Genomic DNA, 26,006 nt, shown 5'->3' with positions numbered 1-26,006 from the left:
TTTGACCTCCTGGAGACTCAGATCTTGCCCAAATTTCTCTTCCGGGCACCAATAGTCGTGATTTTCCATGCTGAATCCAAAAATGCAAACCATTCCTCATTTGCAGCTCTAGAGGAGAAAAACCCTATTTTTTGCCCAAAAATTTGTGAAGTGACCAAAAATTCCCCAAATTTCTTGAAATTTGGGCTGGAGTTTCTCTATGGGGTGTTATGATGGGCCAAGGAAGCCTCAGCCAAGATTCGAAGCCGATATTTCTCTTTTGCCTCTTTTTCCTTTCTTGTTGCTTTCCTCAATTTCGCCTTCAAACTCCTTATTCGGGCCTGTGCACTCATGTTTTGCACCCTGTAACGGAAAGCCATGTGTCTCAGTAAAGCAAGGTCCTGATTGGCCTTGTCCAATAGCCTCTCCAAGTGCATGTTGACCCTCTCGAGGTTGGCCTCCCAATCCTCATTGATTTCTTGCTCCAATGATGTGAGCTCAGCTCTTCTCCTTTGAGCAGCTTGGCGATGCTCACGAATGTTTTGCAGCTCCATAATCACTCGCTGGTCCTCAAGCTGCGTGTTTCTCTGCTCCAGGTACTTCATGTTCCACTTGGCCCTCTCCGAGTCAAGGGATAAGGCCTCAATCACTAATTTCTGCTCCTGGATGATCTCTATAAGCTCTGCATTTGTTGGTTCTGTATCTGTCTCATCATCATTGAGGACAACGAATTCGGTCTCTCGTTCACCTGATGGCCCTTCCTCTTGCACTGGCTCCTTACCTCTAGCCTGCTCCTGTGATGCTAATGTCGGAAGCGAGGCCCCTTCCACCCCAGGTGCAGATAACACTTACTTTGCTAAGGCAAACAAAGGTCTACTGCCTTTCTGATAGGTGATGTATACTGGCATGGTAGCAGTCTCATGGAGCTCATACTGATGTGAAGGACCACCTACCTCATGCTCTACCTCTGATACTACCTGTGGAGTGCTGAAGAACTCACGGGAGATGAAGTCCTCCCAAGCAATACCCTGCAATCCCAACTGATGGTCCACCAAAATCTAGATAAGAGCTAAGTGATAAACACTGTTGAGCTGCTGTCGAGGGGTCTTGTGTTGCATGAAATTTTTCATCCTCTATATGTTCCCGCAAATGAAAAATTGGAGGTTCATTATTCGCACCCAGGTAAAGTGCATGAGCAACCTAATGTGATAGGCAAAAAGGCGAGAAAACCTCCCCTCACAACTGAAATACTTCATGATCAATTTCATGAGCGGAGCATACTCATCTCTCAAAAATCTGAATGGGAAAACTCTCGTGAGCTGACTCAAACAACTGGCCTTAATGTAAGGCTCATAATGATGCCTCTCCACCTTCTTCTTCTTATGCCACTATTCTCCAATGTTTGGTATGCCTGTTGCCACTGATATGGTTTCGGGTGTCAATGTGAAAGTGACCCTAGCCAAGATAGACTGTCCTCCATGTAGGTGAAGTGCAAAAAGACGGGCCAACTCATGATGAACTCTGACATTTGCCACCCTCTGACAAAATTCAAAACATGCTAAGTGCTGGAAACAAGACATAGCAAGAGGGCATGCCTGAAACTCGGTGAGGGTGTTTGGCTCATCTCTAACATGTTTTCCACTCCGGTGATGTCTCCTGGGGGTCTGTTCTCCTGAATAATGACATCTTTGATAGTTTCCCTCTCTTGTGATTTTGCCTCCCTTATGAGGCTTTCTTTGTTGCCTTCTCCTTTCCGCTGAACTGTCACTTGTTGTCTCCTCATCATAGTCAGAATCACCTCTATCCATGATTTAATCAACTCTCTTAGTTTGCACAGTTTTGACAATGTAAATGGGACAATGTAATGGGGATGAGTGGTATATTCTAGGGTTTGTAGGGATGAGTGAATTTTATATGGTTATGGGCAAAGCATAAGCTATGAGAGTGAGGGGAGGATTTTGGGAATGAGATGTAGATGAAGGTGAAGGGAATAATGGGTAAATATTTTGAGTTATCATGCTAGGCAATGGAATAGACAAACTGATTAGGGTTTATAGAGGGAAATTAGGGTTTAATACTAGGAGTGGAGGAGAGGTCCAAAATATCAAACATGCAAGCCAAACATTGAGTGAAGAGAGGGAAATTACTTGTAAAAGGTGAAATTGGAGGAAATTTGTTGAGAATTTGCAATTTGGAGTGATTTTGATGAATTCCAGGCCTCTTTTAGCCCTGTGCGCCGTGCCTCCCATGTGCGCCACGCCAGTGTAAATTTACACTGGAAAATTTCTCCGAGTGCGCCCCGCTCCCTCTCTGCGTCGCGCCCTTTTCCAGGTGACTTTTGGAGGCCTTCTCGGTGTCCAAATTGGGCGCAGGATAGCTCGTTGGAAATTTATTTTAGTATAATTTCCAACCCAACTATAACTTTTAAATTTGGAGTTCATTTGCTCTATCAAAAATCAAATCTCCCAAGACTGGTCAAAATGTGCCAAATGAGGCTGCCTAAAGGCAGGGTGCTGTTGCAGTCAACTTTTGAATGCCTTCCTCAACTCCAAATTGAGCTCTTGATAGCTCATTGGAAATATCTTTATGTATAGGTATCATTTGGCTCATCAAGAAAATTATTTTGCCAACCTAGCTAGGAGAAAAATTGATTTTCCCAAGGTCACTTCAAAGGCGCATCAATTCTCCCGAGGCGATTGTATTTTTGACATTTCTCCAAAACCATGACACCTGTGTAAAAAGTGAAGGAGGTTTTTCTTCCATGGCATGTTGTAGATAAAATCTCAGTTTTCCAAAATTCATCTTTTATTGCTCAGAAACATCATTGGAGTAAAACCTATCCCCATGTGCGGCACAAGAGATTTGTCGAAATGAAGCGAAATGAAGGGGATAAGCAACTTCTAAATTCTTGGGAAAATTCTTGGAAGTAGTGAGAGATCTTAAGAAGTAGGGGAAAGTGGAATTTCAAAGATTGAGTGAGGGGAAGGGGTCCAAAAAGGCAAAACACAGGTCCAACCTAGAAAATTGCCAGGTTGTAGTAAGAAACTAGGGCTTGTGCAAAAATGAGGAATTTGGGGGATCGCAGTGACGGGAGGTGTTTAATAAGGTACATTAAGGATAGGGGAAGGTGTAGGAACATCAGGATACCAGTTTTGTCGATTCTTTGACCGTCCAAGAGAAATTGCCTTCAAAACCCTAGGAGAGGGGAATGACCTTACCTAGGCGCAACTGAAGCATGAACAAGGTGTAAAATGACCCATTGGAACCTGACATGATGATGGAAACCCTCTGTACGATGGTAGACTCAGCTGAATAGTGACATAGACCAACATTTGGACAACTTTGACAGGAATAAAAGAAAACCCTAGATCTAATGCCTAGTGACCAAATTTTGCTTGAAGACTTACTGAAATGACAAAATTTGACCTTGACACTCTGAGACCACTTTGTAAGAGCATATTTGATCACTGGAGGAAGGCTGTAAAGACTGACACTAACAGTATTGACCCATGGTATTCACGTGGAATGTAGCATATTTAAATATCGTGATATGCAAACTAGCATAGAGTGAAAAAATATTTGATCCCTCTCGGGGCTTGGTAGATCAAGAGTAAAAATGGATCTTGTAATATAATGTCACTTAAACATTTTAACTTGGTTAAAATAAAAATCAATTATTAATTTTATTAATTTTTATAAATTACTAATAGTAGTTTTTAAGCTCCAGGTTTATGATAACCCATGGTATTGACCCATGGTAATACTATGGTATTCATGTGAGCATAGACTATTTAAAGGGGAAATTCTATCAGCGTAGATCTATCTTAATTCTGGGTCTACCAAGTGTTGAGAGCGATAAAGAGATTTCATCCCTCTAAGAGTGGTACATGTGGAGTTAAGATGGATATAGGTTTGTTTTTATGATAATGAAGGCATTAAATAGACTTAGGAAATTATATTCTAAAAAATATCTTAAGGTGAATGGTTAAAGCTATATTTAGTCACTTCACAAAATTTAGTAAAAAACACCAATATCTCCATTAATATTGGTTTTTCTAATTTAACAAAAAAAAATTCAAAACAGTGAACTCTTATCACTCCTTCGGCGTCACCCTCACAGAAGAGAGATAGTCGCTACCTAGATTTCCCACCATTTTTCAAATGCTCTCGATATGATATATTCATGAAAAAGTTAAGGTACCGATGTTGGATTAGTTGTTTGAAAAATATGTCGGTTTGTACAACCTTTCATCTTCTCTATTATTCTTAGTTTGTCGTAATGATCTCATAGGGGTTCATCCACTGCACCATATTTTCCTAAAAGGCGGAGATTGTGCACCAAAAAGGAAATTATTCCACATGTTACAACGCTCTTAAAAAATGCAAGACATATGAAGGTAGTGAATTATGCTAATAAGAAATTTAGATTGGGAGAAACATAACTAAATTTTATTATTTAATTGAAGACTTCCAATTAAAATAATAATAAACCTACATTTATATATTTATATATTGATTGGAACACTTCTCACAACGGTCACTTCTTTCCATTAGATCCCCTTCAGACCTTTGGTATACCTACTACTTTCTTATATTATATAGTTGGGGCTTGCTACTTGTTGGTGTGTTGCGGTAAACAAACTTGATGTATTTTTTATTTTTTTTATCTCGCAATTAGAGTCTATGGAATAAGAAAGAAATTTGATAGCTTCACAAAAGTGGCAGAGAAAATATTACTCTCTCCTACCTTCACAGAACTGGTGGTCAAGATCAACACCTACAAGAACTTTGTTGTGGAATATTATCAAAAATAATAGAAGGATATGAAAGAGTGTACAGTAAGAACCTTCACAAACACAGCCACTGAAACTTGCAACATTGTATGTAGGAAGAGAAAATTATGTTTCTTTTTTCCAAACATGTATGTTAGTATATTATAGTTTAATGAATATTTTTTCCTATTATCATATATGGTTTCATACTTTAACAAAACATTCGCCAAGACTTCACAATGTTTTATTATTCAGTGAAATATTTTCCAAGATCTTACAAGATTTTATAATTCAATGAAAGATTCACCATGACTTTACAAGATAATATAATCTGGTGAGAGATTCGCCAAAAAAATTATATATACATATTATATTATTGATAAAATCACCTCCCATTTTTTCTATGTATCATGGGGATTCACCCATTTATTATACATATAAATTTAGGGTGGTTCTTAAAATTTTCCCTGTCAGTTATTTTCCTTTCATCACCTGAGTCGAAGCCCAAATATTGTTGAATTGCTACATTAGCCTTCTTTTCACCTTTCTTCTTGTGGAACATCTTTGGTCTAAGTTCTGGGTGAAGTTTCCAACATTTGGCTTCATCATGTCTGATCCTCTGGAAGTGAGTACAAGTAGGTCTTTCACTTTCCTTCTGAGCTATTGCTGATCTCTTTCCCTTCGAATTCATCTTCCTCTTGTTGTCTTTGGAATCCTTGAGTTCCAAATGTCTGAATTCTTTTGGTGAAAACTTGAACGGTCTACCACCTGATTCAATATGTATGGCTTGAACACACACTTCATCAAAGTCATCAGGATTAAACATCAATAATGTATGCTGTAAATATGAATGTAAACTGCCAATGTACTTTAATAAAGTTTCACATGTATCCAATGGAATACCAAGTTCCAAAGATTTCTTCTCGAACTCTTGAGTAATTTTAGGTCCACATACTACTAGTGTAACCCCTTATTGTTATTACTACAACCCCCTTATTATATTATTGTGCCCATGTACTCCCCATATTGTTATTATTGTGCCCCATAGAAGCCCACTATTGTTATTATTGTGCCCTTACGTTATTATTGTTATGTCGGCTCTGATTATATTATAACCCTTTAGACTCCTATATATAGAAAGGAGGTATTTTCATTTGTATCATCTAAGAATTGTTCATTTGTGTAATGTAAAGGAGGTTGCCCCCTCAAAGAGGCTTATTTGTAACGTGTTGATCTATCTTTTTTTATCTTTTTGTGAGCTGGTTTCATAGCATTTGGTATCAAAGCTTTGGATTCTAGGGTTTCGCTGCTCCAAATAGGTCATTGTGGAATTTTTGATATAACGTTTTCTATATGAAGTTTCTGAAGCTAAAAAAACAACCTATTTCAGAAGAGATCGGTCTAAACCTTGAGTCTGAATTTCAGATCTTGTCTCGCTATATTTTTGGAGATATGATCTAAGAAAGTTAGGGATTTTGAAAGCACCAGAATTTCATCTCAAACAGGTCATCATGGAATTTTCCCCATAATATTTTTTCTATGAAGGTTCCAATTCTAAAATTAAAACCCATTTGAGCCAAAATCTTGGTGAAGATTAGGTCTGAATGTCAGATCTTGTCTCACTATATGTTCGAAGATATAATCTGAGGAATTTAGGGCTTTTGCAGACTCCTGAATTACATTCTAAACAGGTGACCTTGGGAAAATCGTCATAACTTTCTCTCTGAGCAACAATTTTAAATTTCGAAAGAAGTTATAGAAAGAGGATGGACTACAGTTTTCTTTGTATATTTTTCAGATTCGAAGGTCAAAATAGTGACACATGGCACGTCGTACAAGTTCACTGTACGGAAACATTATATAATCAAGTCATCTTAGGAGATTGGGCATAATGCTTTCTTGGAGAATAAAATTATGATCAGACTTGCAGGGTTAGAAAGAGGACTCAGAGGGCTGCTGCAGATGACAATTCCAGAACTTGGAGATCTGAAAGTTTAGATTCAAAGACGTTTCAAGATCGAGCTCCTAAAATCAAGAAAAGGCGATATGAGGAAGTTTGATGGAAAGGATCTGGTAAATTGGATACTACAAATGGAACAATATTTTGATAGACATGAAGTGCAACTGTTACAAAAGGTATGTATTGCATCTTCGTATTTAGAACCATATCAATTTTTATGGTATAAAGGGCTTTGTTTTCATAAACCACTTGTTACGTGGTCAATTTTCACGGAGGAAATGATAACACATTATAAGGATACAAAGAGAAACACCTTCTTTAGCCAATTGATAAATCTCAAACAAAAGTATTCAATGGAAGAGCACATTGAGGACTTTCAAAATTTGAATATATGGGAAAATGATATTCTAGAGAAGTAGAGGATTAAGGTCTCCATAGCGACTTTAAAGGATAACATTCAACATGAGGTTCGTCTTTGGGAACCTGATTCATTGGAGAATGCATTCAGGTTGGAAAGAAAAGTGGAAAGAAAAATTATGGCAATAAGGAAGTCTACCCCTCACAACTATAAGATGGAAGTGTTGTTTCTCCTAGCCTTCCAGAACCTACAAGGTTGACACCACAACAATTGGAAGAAAAAAGAGCAAAAGGGCTTTGTTACAATTGTGATAACGAATACATTAAAGGTCATAAGTGTGCTGAGAAGTAATTATTTTACATTGATTGTAAAGAGGAGGAAGAAAAGGGTCAAGAAATGTCAAAAGAAGAGGATATACACTAGGAACCAACCCCAAAGAAAGAAGAAATGAATCCAACCATATCTTGTAAAGAATTGGAAAGAATTACCACTCCTCAAATTCTAAAGATAGAAGGACACATCAAGAAGAAAAAGGTTCAAGAAGTGAAAGATCACATCGAGAAAGAAGAAATGAATCCAACCATATCTTGTAATGCATTGGCTGGAATTACCACTCCTCAAACTATCAAGATAGAGGACATATCAAGAAGAAAAATGTTCAAGAAGTGAAAGATCACATCGAGCATCAAGAAATGAATCTGACCATATCTTGTAATGCATTGGAAGAAATTACCACTCCTCAAACTCTCTAGATAGAAGGACATATCAAGAAGAAAAATATTCAAGTAGTGAAAGATCACATCCATTATCAACAACAAGTTCTCCAACTTTTAAAGGATAATGCCACTTTGGTGTAGAATCAAATGAAACAACAGGAACATCAACATCACAGTGAAAGAAGTTTTGATGTAGGCGATTGGGTTTTTTTACGACTACATATCAAGAAATCTATTTATGAGAAGGAAATGTTGGCAATACTACATGCACTTAAGAAATGGCGACCTTACCTAATGGGAAGAGACTTCAAGGTAAAAATGGATCATGATATTCTTAAATACTTTTTAGAACAAAGATTATCTTTAGAAGAACAGAAAAAATGGGTCACAAATATGTTGGGTTATGACTTTGAAATCATCTACAAAAAAGGGAAGCAAAATGTTTTTGCAGATGCACTCTCAAGAAAGGATGAGGACGTGGAAGCATTGTTTTGTGCTATTTCTATTATCCAACTAGATTGGATAAACAAAGAAAGGGATGAATGGAAGAAGGATGAAGAAGTGTGGCCACTCATTCAAAAGTTGCAAAAGATCCTAGTCCAAACAATATTTTCAGAACTTTATGAGGAAGGAAAAATCATATTGGAACCTGGAGTAGTCACAAAAACAAGAACCTGACAGCTACGAAATCAATCAATTTCAGAGTATCTCATCAAGTGGAAGAACTTACCCGCTGAAGATTCCACATGGGAGGACACAAATGTTATACAGAAGCATCAATAACTACTCAAGCATTGAGGACAACACTTTTTGAAGGAGAGGGGCATGTTAGGTCCCCATACTACTAGTGTAACCCCTTATTGTTATTATTGCAACCCCCTTATTATATTGTTGTGCCCATGTAGTCCCCATATTGTTATTATTGTGCCCCATAGAAGCCCACTATTGTTATTATTGTGCCCTTATATTATTATTGTTAGGTCAACTTTTATTATATTATGACCCCTTAGACTCCTATATATAGAAAGGAGGTCTTGTCATTTGTATCATCTAAGAATTGTTCATTTGTGTAATGTAAAGGAGGTTGCCCCCTCAAAGAGGATTATTTCTAAGGTGTTGATATATATTTTCTATCTTTTTGTGAGTTAGTTTCATAACAAGTAAACTCCTGAACATTTTTCCCTTTACCTTGCCTCAAATGTTGCCAATAAATAATAGCTTGATGCATGTGTCCCAAAGGATATAATTGTTTTTTGAGATCTTTTAAAAACATAGACCATGAAGAGATGACTCTACCTTTCCACTTTACATCTATTTGAGTTTTACTTTCCCACCAGATTAAAGTTGTTCCCCTCATTCTAAGTGTAGCTAACTGAATTTTTGTTTTTTCATTAGAAATATTCTGAATTCTACAATACACTTCTAATTGCTTAATCCAGTTATCTAGCTTTTCAGGATTCATTTCGCCATCATAAACAGGTAGTTCAAATTTAACATCAAGTTTCAAAAGAGATGATTTATTAGGTTTCTTTTCTGTCTTAGAATCTAAATTGGAAGAGTAAGAAGAAGAAGATGATGATGGAGATGATGGAGGAGAAAGAGGTTTATCAACCTTTCCTTTTCCCTTGTCCTTCTTCAATGTGTTTGAAGAAGAAGCTACATCTCTCACCTTCTTATCTTCGTAGAGTTCTTCCAACATCTGTTGCATGCTCGAAAACATTTGCTGAAACTATTACTGATCCATGAGTTTCCCTTAAGGAGTTTCACCTGCATTGGATCCTGTCATTGTCGATCGATGAGCGACTTTTCGCTTTCCAATTTCTAGATCAAACTCCTCAAGTGTTCCTTCTCCACGTCGTGAACTTGACCTAGTTAACAGTCACTCGAAAAAATTCTACAAAACATAACCTACTCTGATACCAAATTATATGATCTGATATTGATCATAAACAAAACTGAAGTAGAATTGCATATTTGTCAACAATGAATTGATTGTTAACTTAAGTGCTTAATGTGGAAGACTGAAGGAAAATAGTTGAATTAATAACTTAATCCATAACATAAGCAACATATTTAAACATGAATTTGAAGCAAATATTAGAGATAGAAGACATCAAACATTGATTACGGAGTTTTTCCCTGATGGACTACGTCTTTGAGTCCGCTTTCAAGATGGGCGTCCCTTTTATTAAGGATTTATCCAAGGAATTATTTACACAGAAAAAACACCAGACTGAATGTGCACGTAGGCACTTCTAGTCTTTGTCAACCAAAATCTCTCTGTCCTAGCTTTCCAATGCCTATCACAGTTCCCAATTCCACCTCCAGACGACCAAGACACATTGAAAATGACAACTGCCTCTCTAGCTCAGCATCTGTATACAAGTCTCAAAATATCTCCAATACCTTTATCCATGATCAAAAGGTTGAATTTATAGTGTTTTTGGTTCATTCAAACCCTGATGCCAAACTTAGGCATGAATGTGCTTCATTAAGTGTGGAATTCCTCGGTCTTGTCAGCTTGTGACACTTAGGCATTTGTTACATGGTCTTCGAATTAATTTAGAACAAAAACCAACAACAAAACCCAAAAATAACTTTGGTTATGTCAAATCCCCTTGCAGTCTGGCTAACAGCATGGATAGGTTGGCCCGCTGGCATGTGACCACTTGTGGTCTAACCCTCTACGGCCACCTTGTAGGTCACTGCGGCGGTTCCGACAACCGTTGTGGTCAACTACTTGCATGTGACGTCTGTTCCCCAATGTGTTTATCCAGACTGCACTCCAACTGCGTGGTTATAATGCGGTCAACGTAACCTGATTGCAAACCTATTCACATGAGCCTACAAATAGTTCTATTGTAGTTAAGTCCCCGCACGATCAACTGTGTAATACATTTGTTTGCACATTTTTATAACCTAAGGTCCGATAGGTGGGTCTTTTGGATAGGTTTATGTCTTTTAGGTCTAACACTTAGCCACTTAGGATTTTAGCTAGTTGTTTTAGCATTAGGACTTAGCTTAGGTTATGTCTTTAGTGTTTAATACTTACACTTTTACATCGCCATAATTAAAAAACCCCATTACAAAAAATTGTCACATTATGACATTTAACCATCAAACACCATGATGACAATCTGGACCATGAAGAACTGAAGAACACTGGTGAAGCTGACAAAGCTGAAGATGAACTAGACTCTCTGCACAAAATGGACTGACAAGATCCTCCTGGATCAATACTAGCTTACCGTTGCACCATACCTCATTAAATGCTTCAGCCTCTGGCTAATCTGCCTTGAAATCCATGTACCATACTATTGGGGCTTTACAGCAGCGAGAATTTTACACTTAAAGGCACTGTGGAATGACGGATTCCAATGCTCATGGGCCCCCTATGGTTTAGCCCCTTTCTACATTTCTTCATCACAGGACCACGGGTTATGACTGGGGATCAGCCTCTATATCATAGCCCCCCTTATCAATGGTTTTTAATGTTATCGACGTTTAGTGGTTTCATGACGCCACCTTTTCTTGATCCCTTTGGGCCTTGCAATCACTGATATGCAGGGTCACTTATCCTGCTCAACTCTTGGTTCTTCGCTCTTTTCTTGACAGTGTCTGAGCCCTACATCGGAGCCCCTTTCCAATCGAAAGTTCACAATCGACGAATTCCTCATGATGCACAGTGCACTGTTACCCCCAATGGCCGATGACCGATTGATGATGTCATCACTGCCACGTGTTGCTTCCTAAGTGGTGACATGTGTCACTTAGATATGCCCCCATAGGACCCCTGGAAATGTTTGTTGGCATTATGATTCAAGTGTTGTCCTTGATGGCAACTCACTCAGAGGTTGGTACAGGTGCTCAGAGGTTGGTACAGGTGATGGCAACTTAATCAGAGGACAGATCTTAGTACAGCATGACAAGAAAGTTCATACACGCAGGTTCGTTAAGCCCAAGTCACGTATACAAGCAGGTTCACCATATACCAAGTCGCGTATACGCAGGTTCTCTATATATCAAGTCGCGTGTACACGCTGGTTGGCTTAAGTAAAAGCGCGTGTATGTGGAAAACGTATCTTTGGTCCACGGCGGTTATTCCTTGGAAGTTGTGCCTATGGTTTTGGACCTTGATGTCTCGACGAACGTGTTGATCCCTAGTTTTGAAGCTAATGGTATTGTGTTACTATGGTTTTGGACCGTGGTATTGTGAAGGGCCTAAGCCTATATAAGGAGAAGATCATTAGGCCAGAAGTGGTGAAAGAGTGTGTGAGTGATGAAGATCTCAGGAAGTATGAGATCCAAGTGCTAGTTATGGGTTGGTGATCTGAACCAAGGTTTCACTCATGTGGAGGATGATGAAGGATGGAATGAGATCTCAAGGCTTGGAAAGATTATCTTCATATGGTTTGACTGTGAATAGACTAGATCTATTGACGCATGTTTATTGTTATGATCTGGGTATGTTTTGATGTCTGATATAGCTGCAGAGTTTTAAGGTTGAATTTACAGATCTATACGCGGGTTGTCTTTGGTAAAAGAGCGTATACACGCAGGTTGGGCTCGTCAAAGTAGCGTATACAATGTGAATTATGAATATGGAGTTGGATCTGGTTGTTGTTATGTTGTCTGTGTTCTTGACAGGGTTTCAGTGATTCAGTATTGGGTGATTCAGAGATTGATGATGCAGGTTGTACTACAATGGTGATTGTTTCATGGATCCAGTATGAAAATGTATGAAACGTGGTCCCGGGAAGATCGTAGGCCGGCACCTACGTACTGGTAAACATATCAGCCAGTACAAGAGCCAGGGGGTTGTAGCTCCCTTCCAGGAGCAGCTGGAAAACGAGTGAAGGTTGTAGCCTTCTGTAGGGTTGGCACCTACGTACTAGTAAATGGATCGACTAGTACAAGAGCTAAGAGGGTTGTAGCCCTCTATAGGTTGTAGCCTGCGTGCTGGTAAAGGACTACACCAGTACATTGTAAAAGAAGTTTCTTATCAAAGGAAGATAGAAACAAATTGCAGCAGGTGGTTTTCACCCACATTGGGTTTCCACCTTATATCATGGTGTTCATGTGTGTGGCTTTTGTGTGATGATCTGTTCTGTTATACTGCACCTGTTTACTGTTAATATGGTTAATAATGTTCTGATGCATTTACTGAAGATAAGCTAACTAAATCATAAGATCTCTGGATATATGCTAGTTGCTTTAGACACAGTAGCGTGTACACACGGGTTCACCTAACTGAAGTAGCGTATATGTTTCTGAGTATGAAATTGAAAAGTTTTATCAGATCTGATAATACTGATTCACCCCCCCCCCCTTCTCAGTATTATTTCCAACAATTAGTATCAGAGCGGGTCCTTCAGAGAAGCTTGATCGCTTGAAGGAGATTCGTAGAACAATGGGGAAGAAAGCACGTCAGAAGAAGAAGACAGCTCAAAGGAACAATGACAACCTACCATTGAATGGAAGCAAGTATTCAGATCCTGAATCACCTCAGATTGAAGATGGACAAGCAGATGAAGCATCAAATCAAATCATAGATCAGCAAGATCTACCTAGCAAAAGGGAGAATAACCTCAAAGAAGAAATCATCATATTAAAAGATCAGTTGGAATGTGCATCCAGAATTCGACAAATGCTGCTAGCGCTGAATAAAGAGCAAGAAAACGAGATCCTCGAACTAAGGCATCAGTTGGATGAAGGAAGGAAAGCTGAAGAGACCTTGAAGAAGTAATTTCTGGAAAAAGAAGAACAACATCAAGTTGAGGTAAATGTCTTGAAAAGTAAATTAGAAGAAAAGGATAAACTATTACGATTTCAAGATAGTACTAAGATCTTGGATGATATTCTTAGTAGTCAAAGGTCCCCTGCTATCAAAACTGGTCTTGGTTTTCATGAGTCTATTGAAGGTGAATCTGGTTCACAAAGTAAGACAAGAATCTCTAATGCAAAATCTGAAAGACTCTACAAGGAGATGAAAGGACAACCCCATCAACAATCAAGGAAAGAGACTCCTCAAAGAAAATCTTTTACTCCTCCCATGAATAATGTTGAATGTTATGTATGTCATAATCTTGGACATGTTGCAGCCATATGTAGAAGAAGAAGGTTTCAAGACCATCATGCAGAAAGATCATCACATTCAAGGTACTTTAATGGATATTGCTTTTCTTGCAATATGTTTGGCCACAAAGCTGCTGATTGCTATAGGAGGAACATGAAACATGTAAGATGCTATGCATGTAACAAGTTTGGACATAGAGCAAAGGATTGCAGGAACAAAACTCATGATAAGAAGAAATCATCAACATGCTTGAAGATATGGAAGAAGAAGGAAGTTCAGTCAGAAAAATGTGGCACAGCACAGGGTACTCAGCACAACACAGACATAACAGACTCAGGGGGAGCTGAAGGTGTAAAACTTCAGTGTTCTAATTCTCATACGCAAGTTTCATGAAGGAAAGCCGCGTATATACGCGAGTTTCACACTGCAAAGTCGCGTATATGTCAGTTTGTGAAAAAGCAGTGGGGTCTGATATGATCCAGTCCAGTATATGCTCTATTGGTTAGCAGTTACAGTCTGCTAAGGATGTCTGGAAATGTCTTGATACTTATGGCACAGGCTCAGGGGGAGCATATACTTCAAATAATGCATTGTTGGCATTATGGTTAGAAGTTGTTGAAGCTAAATGATACATCTTGCTGTTTGATCAAAGGAATGGTATTGCAGGCTGATGCTTATGGTACAGATCATGATGCTACTGGTGGTTTTCATAAGTCTTGGTCTAGATATTTCATCACTATGTCATGTATCTCTTTTGTGATATCTCTTTTATGATGTCAAGGTCATGTAACGGCCTATGTTGGTTTCCCCACTATGCCTGGGATGAATGATGTAATGTTCATGTCTTATCATGAGTAAACTCTTAATGTATCTCCACATGGTTAGGTGGATGAGTCAATATTGATATATCCCCACTAGGTTGGGTGATGAATGTATGTATTGAGTCTTTTGGTGATAGGAAGGTCTTCTATGATGTATAAATCTTTGTTCTTCTTGAAGAACATCTTTTGCAGATCTTGCCTACAGTCAAGGGGAGCATGAACATCACAATTCAACAAGAGCAGGATGGATAGATTGGTACACTTTGGCATACACAAATGGGGAGCACATTTGGAGATTTCAGCAGGTACTCAGGGGGAGTATGGAGAGAAGAAGGTATACCAAAGAACAGAATATCTTGGTCCGCCCTTTGCCCTTGATGTCAAAGGGGGAGAGTGATTTGGTGTTGTTGCCATCAAGTCCAAAGGGGGAGATTGTTGGCAATATGATTCAAGTGTTGTCCTTGATGGAAACTCACTCAGAGGTTGGTACAAGTGCTCAGAGGTTGGTACAGGTGATGGCAACTTAATCAGAGGACAGATCTTAGTACAACATGACAAGAAAGTTCATACACGCAGGTTCGTTAAGCCCAAGTCGCGTATACAAGCAGGTTCACCATATACCAAGTCGCGTATACGCGAGTTCTCTATATATCAAGTCGTGTGTACACGCTGGTTGGCTTCAGTAAAAGCGCGTGTATGTGGAAAACTTATCTTTGGTCCACGGCGGTTATTCCTTGGAAGTTGTGCCTATGGTTTTGGACCTTGATGTCTCGACGAACGTGTTGATCCCTAGTTTTGAAGCTAATGGTATTGTGTTACTATGGTTTTGGACCGTGGTATTGTGAAGGGCCTAAGCCTATATAAGGAGAAGATCATTAGGCCAGAAGTGGTGAAAGAGTGTGTGAGTGATGAAGATCTGAGGAAGTGTGAGATCCAAGTGCTGGTTATGGGTTGGTGATCTGAACCAAGGTTTCACTCATGTGGAGGATGATGAAGGATGGAACGAGATCTCAAGGCTTGGAAAGATTATCTTCATATGGTTTGACTGTGAATAGACTAGATCTATTGACGCATGTTTATTGTTATGATCTGGGTATGTTTTGATGTCTGATATAGCTGCAGAGTTTTAAGGTTGAATTTACAGATCTATACGCGGGTTGTCTTTGGTAAAAGAGTGTATACACGCAGGTTGGGCTCGTCAAAGTAGCGTATACAATGTGAAGTATGAATATGGAGTTGGATCTGGTTGTTGTTATGTTGTCTGTGTTCTTGACAGGGTTTCAGTGATTCAGTATTGGGTGATTCAGAGATTGATGATGCAGGTTGTACTACAATGGTGATTGTTTCATGGATCCAGTATGAAAATGTATGAAACGTGGTCCCGGGAAGATCGTAGGTCGGCACCTACGTACTGGTAAACATATCAGCCAGTACAAGAGCCAGGGGGTTGTAGCTCCCTTCCAGGAGCAGCTGGAAAACGAGTGAAGGTTGTAGCCTTCTGTAGGGTTGGCACCTACGTACTAGTAAATGGATCGACTAGTACAAGAGCTAAGAGGGTTGTAGCCCTCTGCAGGTTGTAGCCTGCGTGCTGGTAAAGGACTGCACCAGTACATTGTAAAAGAAGTTTCTTATTAAAGGAAGATAGAAACAAATTGCAGCAGGTGGTTTTCACCCTCATTGGGTTTCCACCTTATATCATGGTGTTCATGTGTGTGGCTTTTGTGTGATGATCTGTTCTGTTATACTGCACCTGTTTACTGTTAATATGGTTAATAATGTTCTGATGCATTTACTGAAGATAAGCTAACTAAATCATAAGATCTTTGGATATACGCTAGTTTCTTTAGACACAGTAGCGTGTACACGCGGGTTCACCTAACTGAAGTAGCGTATATGTTTCTGAGTATGAAATTGAAAATTTTTATCAGATCTGATAATACTGATTCACCCCCCCCCCTTCTCAGTATTATTTCCAACAATGTTAGATTAACATGCCACATGTCCCTCTGTACCACCACGTCATGGTAACTTCAGCTGCCCCATGTCTTTATCGGATCTAGTGGTGCTCTCTCACGTGGCCCCCTGAAGGAGAGAGAAAAGTGTCCGTCTGCCCTTGGTTTTTCACTAATTTTCTTTGTTAATCATTTTTCGGCCCTCCTGATGCTTTTCACCATCATATTGCAACATCACGATATCACCATTTTTTGGAGTTGTGATCTAGATTTAAATAGGAAAGCAAAAAATTACAAATATAACCATAAATACAGAGATACAATAGAAATAATACTTCATTTCATTAATGTAAAATACTGAAATATTCTTACAAACAGAAATGGAAATAAACTAGCCCGGTCGATGGTAGCTTATCTCTGCAGAGAGATGTGGTGGCTACATGCCTCTGAAGTATCTTACAATGAGGCTCAAAGGCATATTTATTGTTGAGAAATAATGAAAATCCATAAACATCCAAAACCCTAACCCTAGGAGATGAAGCACCAAACTATGGGCCCCGTTTTGGGTAAATTGGTACATCAACTTCCCAGGGTCGTAACTTTGGCATATGATATTCATTTGACGCGCATAATACCTCGTTAGAAAGATCTATCTGAGGACTACAACTTTTGGATAAGAATTTTTGTTCTTTGCAGACATGTTGCTCCACGTTTTCCCAAAAAAACGTTGTTTAGGACCTCAAAATAGCTTCGGAAGTTCAGGACCCAAAAAACTACCAAAAATAGTAATTGTCCTACAATTAAGGAAACTGAAAAAATGAAAGAAACAATAGTGGGGGTCCAACTGGAATTAGTGAGAGGCCACCAATATCCACCTCGATCATTCCTCTCCCCTTAGGAAGCAAAGGTCCCGATTGCATTGAGTTCCTCCATGAGATGAGGAAACTTCTTCTAAACTTGGTCCCTCGTGAGCCACTTTCCCTGGTGAAGGAGTTGGCCTTCTTTGACAACACAATACCGTTGGATCTTCTGCTAGAGAGTGTGCTTGATCTGCGTGTCCATGATCTGATCATTTGTAGCTTGTTCCATGCAAATTTTTCCCAATAAACATCATTTAGGGCCTCAAAACGGTGCTAGAAGTTTAGGACCCGAAAAACTGCCACAAATAGTACATTGTGCTACAATTAAGGAAACTAAAAAACTGAAAGAAACAATGGTGGGGGTCCAAGTGGAATTGGAAGGTGGCCACCAATATCCACCTAGATCATTCCTCCCCCCTTAGGAGGCAATGGTCTCGATTGCGTTGAGTTCGTCCATGAGATGAGGAAACTTCTGCTAAACTTGGTCCTTGGTGAGCCACTTTCCCTGGTGAAGGAGTTGACCTGCTTTGACAAATCAATGCAGTTGGATCTTCTGTTGGTGAGTGTGCTTGATCTGTGTGTCCATGATCTGATTGGTTGCATCTTGTTCCATGCAATCTGGATTTAACTATGTTGGTGTGAGCTGTTCTACGATGTTAGATGTGTCTAGTAATGGTGGAAAGTATGGCCGAAGGCGGTCTACATTGAACACTGGGTGAAAGCCAAGGAATGGGGGAATGTTGAGCTCAAATTATTTGTCTCCCATAACCTTGGTAATGGTGTAAGGACCATATCGGAGTGGTTTGAGTTTCTGATAGGCTCTAATAAGGAACTCATTTTGCAAATGCAACCAGACTTTGTTGCCCACCTGAAACTTCTGTGGCACCTGATGTTGATCATGTCGCTGCTTGTACTTGGCATTTGATTTCTCCATAATGTCGTGGACATGCTAGTGAATATGTTGGATGTGCTCAATGAAGTTGTTTGCCTTATCTATTTCGGACTGGCCATGAGCCGAATCTGCCTGAGTAGTTGCAAAAGGCATGGCCACATCAATGGGACATAGTGGCTGGAATCCCAAGCCCACCTAAAAAGGGTTGTGGCCAGTTGAGTTGTGGAGAGCCTGATTATAGCTGTGTTGAACATAGGGGAGGCTCTCATCCCATGTGCATGGATGCTTTGAGTTGTACATGTGTAGAATGTGTAAGATCATCCTATTGAGAACCTTTGTTTGGCCATCAGTTTAGGGATGGAAGGCTGTGGACTTAGTGAGTTTGGTGTCCAGCATTGACTAGAGGCTGGACCAAAATGTACTGAGGAACTTGCTATCCTGATCTAAGATGATAAACTATGGGATCCCAAACCATACCCACACTTGATCAAAGAAGAGTTTAGCAGTGGCTCGTATTGTGATATTCTTCTTGGAGGCCACCATAATGGCCATCTTTGAGAACCAGTCGACGACCACAAAAACATAGTTGTTTCCACGCTTAGTAGAAGGAAGGTCTGACATGTAAATCATGGAGATGGATTCCCAAGGTTGACTAGGGGTAGGCAGCAGAGTATAGAGGCCTTGCTTCTTGATCGTCGGTTTGGCAATGGCGTAGGCAGTGTCGGACCTGATGTACTTCTCGACATCCTATCGAAGATTCGGCCAATAGAAATACTTTTGCAGTACTGCCACCATTTTCTCGACCACGAAATGCCCAACAGCTTGACTATAGTATGCTTCCCAAATCATCTTGGCATGCTCGCTTGAAGGAACACAAAGGTGACCGGGGTGGCATAATAGGGCATCCTGGAGGTGAAAATCTTGAACATGCTGACCCTCCAAGAGTGTCTAGTATGTGTGGTTGAATTCTAGGTCGCTTTTGTAGAGAAGTGGCCAATCAGAAGTCTCATGCCCACAATAGTTGAGCATAGTGGTTAACGCCATGATCGGTGGTCAAATGAGGCAATATGCAACATTATTAGTGCTGCCCTTCTTATACTTGATATTCAAATGGAACGGTTGCAGGTATGTGGACCAATTTTGATGGCTACCATTCTGTAACTTCCCTTGCGTATGTATGAACTGTAGGGGTTGGTGGTCTGTGTGGATGACCATTTCCTTCCCCAAAATGTAATGCTTCCATTGTCGGCAAGCCTGCACAATGGAATACATCTTCTTGTCATAAGTGTTATACTTCTGGACTATATGTGAAAGTGTCTCACTGTGATATGCCACTTGATGCCCGTGTTGAGTAAGGATTGCCCCAATAGCATAGTTAGAGGCATCTGTCTCGATCTGAAATGGTTGTTGCAAGTCTGGTAATGCGAGCACTAGTGTGGAGCAGAGGTAATGTTTCAACTTTGTGAATGCCATCTATTAGATTCATACCAAAAGAATTTTTATTTCGCTCCTCCCTTGGTGGCTTGACTCAAGGGCCAAGTGATATGAGAAAATCCCAACATGAACCTGTGGTAGAAGTTGGCAAGACCCAGAAAGCTATGAAGCTCTGTTAGAGTGGTTGGAGATGGCCAATCCTAAATGACTTGAATCTTGGCTGGATCCACATGCACCCCCTATTCATCAATAATGTATCCCAAATACTAAACTTGGGTCATGGTAAAAGTGCATTTCTCCAAATTAACACATAACTTGTGTTGCCGCAATGTTTGGAGAACCTGTCAGATGTGGTGAAGGTTCTCTTACCAACTCTGGCTGAATAACAGGATGTCATCCAAGTATACCACTACAAATGATTTGGTGAATGGTTGCAAGATGTCATCCATTAGCCTCAAGAAGGTTGTAGGAGCATTTGTCAACCCGAAAGGCATAACCAACCATTCGAAAAGGCCCTCCTTGGCTTTGAAGGTAGTCTTCCACACATCAGAGCATTTGATTGGTACCTCGTGATATCCTGACTTCAAATCGATCTTGTTGAAATATTTTGGCCCCTTCAGTTGGTCCAGAAGGTCATCAATCCATGGGATTGGGTACCTATTCTAGACAGTGATCTTGTTCAGTGCCTGATAGTCAATACAGAGTCTCCAAGTCCCATCCTTTTTCTGTACCAACACGATTGGGCTCCCACAGGGCGATGAACTCAGTTGGATGTGACCTTTTTGTAGCAGCTCCTGTATATGCCTCTTGATTTCATTGTTCTCCAGAACGGAGCACCGATAGATTGGTCCATTGGGTAGCGGCGCACCTAGGATCAGATCGATGGAGTGCTTGACCTGACAGTGTAGAGGAACCTCTGCGGGGGAGGTGAAGGTGTCCTCGTACTCCTCCATGACCTTGTCCATTTGTAGTTGTCATGTGGAGGGGCCCTGTTTATAGGTCGTGACCACTGTCGTTTTCTTTCCTTGACGGCGTATCATAAGGAAAACAAATTTCCCTATTTTGGAAATGAGCTTACTACATTGTTTTGCAGTAACCAAAGATATGGCGGTAGGTGGTGCTACCTCCAGTATCCTGTACAAATTATTTCCCAAAGTAACAATAACAACACAGGCCTTGAATCATATACAACATGTCGCTTCCAAAATTATGGTTGGCCTAATAATACATCACAAACATCAAGGGAAGCAACGTCACACAATACATCATCCGTGAAGGGCTTGATGTTGTATGGAAGGTGACACTACTGGCTCATGTGAAGATCATGTCCTTGGTGAACCCACCCAATGGTGTACGGTTGTGGATGTGCTGTGGTCGGTAAGCCCAACTGCTCCATGACCTTTGCCGAAATAAGGTTCTTTTGGCTCTCGCTGTCGACAATGAACTATGGCGGGGAGCCCTTTACCCACATATGGGAGTGGAAGAGGTGCTCCTCCTCCTCTGGATCTTCGAGTTCCTCCTTCTGGATCTTCGTGGTGGCATTGGTAGTATTGGGCTTTGCATCGATAATCTGCTTCCCTTTATCATTCTCCTTATTGGGTTCTAACTCAAAGTCTGAATATGCATCTAATTCCAAAGGCTTTGTCTCGATCTGGGTTGACTGCTTGGCCCAACACTCACTTGTGTTGTGAGTGGAGCTCTTATGGACTCACACCACTTTCTCATGTCCTTCTTCAGCTTCGCGGTGTTGTTCTTTGCTTGCATATTTGGTGGGTTGTCTTGGGCCACCCCGCCTTAGATTTGTCCCAGGCTAGCTCACCTTGGCTTTGTCCTTTGTTCAGTGGTTTGGGGGCACCTTTCCCTTGCTTTGGATTTGCAGATGCAAAGTATCACTTCTTCTGTTTAAACTTCTGCTTGATCTTGACAGCGTATTGGTACACCGTGCCGAGCGAGGAGATGTCCATGAACTCCATCTCGTCTTTGATGTACCTGTGTACGCAGCTGCGGTATTTGAGTACCAAATGCAGCTCAGAATCCTTGATACCTAACTTTGTGCGAAGGGTATGAAAAATATTGGTAAACTTTGACAAGTCTTGGTCCCTTCCCTGCCACAACGTGGTCCACTTTATGTATTTATCCTCATAGCTTCTGATAGGGTAGTACTACTCCTTGATGGCATTCCGGAATGAATTCCAAGTGGGTGCAGGTGAAAACCATGAGGCCTTACTTTCATCCTTCTACTCGCAGTAGGTTTCCAACCAATCCTTGACATGTGGGGTGACTTCAAGAAGAGCGAAAGTAATCTTTTCCCATCTGGAAAAATCATGAACAAGAAAATATGCTTCTAGCAGATTTAACCATTTATCTATAATGTCTGCATCTATATGACCCTCAAATATGGGAATGTCAAAGTTAACTTGTACCTTAAAGGGTGTGGCGCTTCCAGAGTAGCTGCTGGAAGTATATGTGTCGCCCCTGGGTAGCCACTGAAGGATCTGGGCAAAGTTGTCCATCATCACATTCCTTTGTCACTCGAGGACCTCTTCGAGCAAGATTTTGATAGGATCTACTGCCCCCTCGTCTTTCTTTTCATCCGCCATGGGAGGCCATCGAGATTTGCGAGGCTGGTCTTGCAAAGGTTTGACCAGCTCAAGCCCTAACTCCTTATATCCCGACCTCATTGGGGACATGCAAAGAAACATAGAGAAAGAGTAGACCGCTCTAATACCACTCATCCGGATTTAAACAAGAACGCAAAAAATTATAGAGATAACCATAAATACAGATATACAATAGAAATAATACTTCATTTCATTTACTAAAATATGCTTACAAACAGAAATGGAAATAAACTAGCTCGGGCAGTGGTAGCTTATCTTTGAGGAGAGAAGTGGCACCTACATGCCTCTGAATTGTATTGCAATGTGGCTCGAAGGCCTATTTATTGTTGAGAAACAATGGAAAACCCTAAACATCCAAAACCCTAACCCTAGGAGAGGAAGCACCAAACTATGGGCCCCGTTTTGGGTAAATTGGTACATCAACTTCCCGGGGTCATAACTTTGGCATACGATCTCTGTTTGATGTGCACAATACCTCGTTAGAAATATCTATTCGAGGACTACAACTTTGGGATGAGCAACATCGGTCCATGGACCCATGTTGCTACCAGGTTTCCCAAAAAACATCGTTTAGGGCCTCAAAACGTCTCCGAAAGTTCAGGATCCAAAAAAATGCCAAAAATAGTAAATTGTGCTACAATTAAGGAAACTGAAAAACTAAAAGAAACAATGGTGGGGGTCCAAGTGGAATTGGTGGGTGGCCACTAATATCCACCTGGATCAAGTTGTAACCCTGCTGTCATGCCAATTCGCTAATGTGTGATGCCCTGGACCCACCAATCACCGACAAGCCTAAACCTTAAAATCGCCAATCGTCGATATGCCTAGACCCTAAAACTCCTGAGCCCTAATTGTGATTTGCAATGTGCTTCCGGAGTGCGATATCGAGGATCGTTGTTTTACCCCACCGATATGTCTTGATTTCTGGGACCTATGATTTCCAATTGCGATTTGTGATGAGCCTAGGACTTCTGATGTTTGTGATCACCAATATTGGCAATCATTGATCGCAAGTTTCTCTATCCTTTCCCTCGCCGCTACTCTTAGGAAACTGTGAATGCGATTAGCCTTCCCTTGGTCATTTCCTGTTTGTTTTCTAGCTTTCAAAGGGTAGGCTTCAATCTGCTCTAACTTCTGATTGAGGAGTCTGTTTTTGGACTTCCACCTACCATTGGAAAGCTTATTCTGAACACTAGCCAATGGAGAGGGTTTGATGTAGCTTTGAGAAATTATATGGCTTGGAAGATGGTTGAAAACCTATATGTTCTTTGGTACTCTTTGTACAAATGGAACTATGTTCTCAGAAGGTGACAACAGATACAACACTTCGCCAAAGCTTCTTGTTTATTAAACAGATCTTCAATTACATTCACTTCTCTTACCTATGCACCCAGCTGCAGGTGGTCTGCGCACTCAGCTGCGGAGCCTTCTCCAAAACTATAGACACGAAAACAAAGATTCACTTATGCTTCTATTATTGAGATTCTACTATTCTCCTTTACAAAGAATTACATATCCTTATATACAATTCATCTATACAAAAACCATGGTCCACATACCATGAATCCCTAAAAGTACGCACGATGAATATTTCTCTGCTAGCTCTGTGCGGTCCTCTCCTTCTTTCGCGGTGTTATGCTCTTAACCTGCAAAATGATACCCAATACAGAATATGCGAAGAAAAGATACCTAGAACACAGAATAGCAATGATTTTATTATTCAGAGAGTAATGTTCACTTGCCTCTTCGAGGGGGCAACCTCCAATAGAGCAGAGCTTGATTACAAAATAAGACACGATACTCCTCGCAGGGAGTCTCTATCCTTTATATATGACTCATACATGAAATACCACGGGCCAATACCGTGGGTTTTATTAATACCATCTATCTAATACTACAGCCCAATTGCAACTAACTGTGGTCCCGTCATTAATTGCGGGTTAACCACTTACAAATATTAATATGGGCTTTATTGACTCTTGACTATGACATGATCCCATGACATAAATAAGGGGGTTAGGGTGGGACCCTAACATGCCCTCCCCCTTAAGAGTAGCCTTGTCCTCAAGGCTGAAGCTGCGGAAACTGCTGAAGAATAGTGGCTGGTTCCCAAGTTGCATCTTCCGGAGAGGTGTCTTTCCATTTGACGAGGACTTCCTTAATCATGCGGCCGCGCAGGTGTTTGTCTCTTGTGTCTAGAACCTGTTCGGGTTGAAGCCAGATTGACCCTTCTTCGTCCAATTCACGTAGACTGGTTTGAACTCGGCAATTGTTCCTGATCACTTTCTTGAGGCACGATACATGGAAAACTGGATGGATTTTTGCAGTAGGTGGTAAAGCCAACTTGTAAGCCACTTCTCCAATGCGCTGAAGTACTTGGTATGGTCCGTAGAATTTTGGAGATAGCTTCTGAAAACCCTTGTCTTTGAGTGATGTTTGCTTATATGGTTGCAGCCTCAAAAAGACCTGATCCCCTTCTTGAAATTGGCGCTCTGAGCGATGCTGGTCTACCTGTTGCTTCATGCGGTTCTGAGCTTGATGAAGATTCTCTCTAAGATGGGCGAGCATGGTTGCGCGGTGTTGTAGGAGTTGATCCACTGCTTGTACTTTGGAGCACCCCTTGAGATAAGAAGTAGGGGAAGGCGGAAGTTGACCATATACTGCTTCATAGGGAGTCATTTTGGTGGTGGCATGATAGTTGGTGTTATACCACCATTCAGCCACAGGTAACCACTGTACCCAAAGGTGTTGCTTTTCTGAAGTGAAACACCTAAGGTAGGTTTCTAGACATTTGTTGACGGCTTCATTTTGACCATCCGTTTGTTGATGATAGGAAGTACTGAGTTTTAGTTGAGTGCCTTGTATCCTGAAGAGTTCCTGCCAAAAATTACTGGTGAAGATCGGATCGCGATCGGACACAATAGAAGTGGGCATGCCATGCAATTTGAAAATCTGATCCATGAAATATTGAGCGACCAAAGTTGGTGTAAATGGGTGGGGTAGTGCGCAGAAATGAGCATACTTCGATAGTCGGTCCACAACCACCATGATGACTGACTTGTTCCCGGACTTTGGAAGACCTGTAATGAAATCCATAGAAACTTCCGTCCAAATGGATGTCGGAATGGGCAATGGTTGTAATGTGCCTAGTGTGTTGACTGTTTCCCCTTTGTGGCGTTGACAAACATCACATTCTGCTACAAAAGTAAGGATGTCCTTTTTTATGCCTGTCCAAAAAAATGATCTTCTGGTGCGAGCATACGTCTTCTGAAAGCCCGAATGTCCTGCAATGGGCGATGAGTGCAATTCTGCCAAAATGCGACCTTTGAGGGTGGATGTTGGGGATATTACGACTCTGTCCTTGTAGCGAAGAATATCATCCTGCCACGAGTAGCCCTTGGTGGAATTTGGATCTACCTGCAATTCAGAAATGAGTTGGGATAGCCCGGGCTGTGAAAACCATTCCTTGCGAGCCTCTTCAATCCATTCTGGAATGGGGAGGGAAATTGCTAGCAGAGTACTTTCTTCCTCAAATTGGCGAGATAATGCATCTGCTACACTATTG

Source organism: Pinus tabuliformis, chromosome 5_1 (assembly GCF_031772625.1).
Source record: "Pinus tabuliformis cultivar Carrire ecotype Pingquan chromosome 5_1, CPIR1, whole genome shotgun sequence".
Lineage (NCBI taxonomy): Eukaryota > Viridiplantae > Streptophyta > Pinopsida > Pinales > Pinaceae > Pinus > Pinus tabuliformis.
This window is presented reverse-complemented; position numbering follows the sequence as displayed.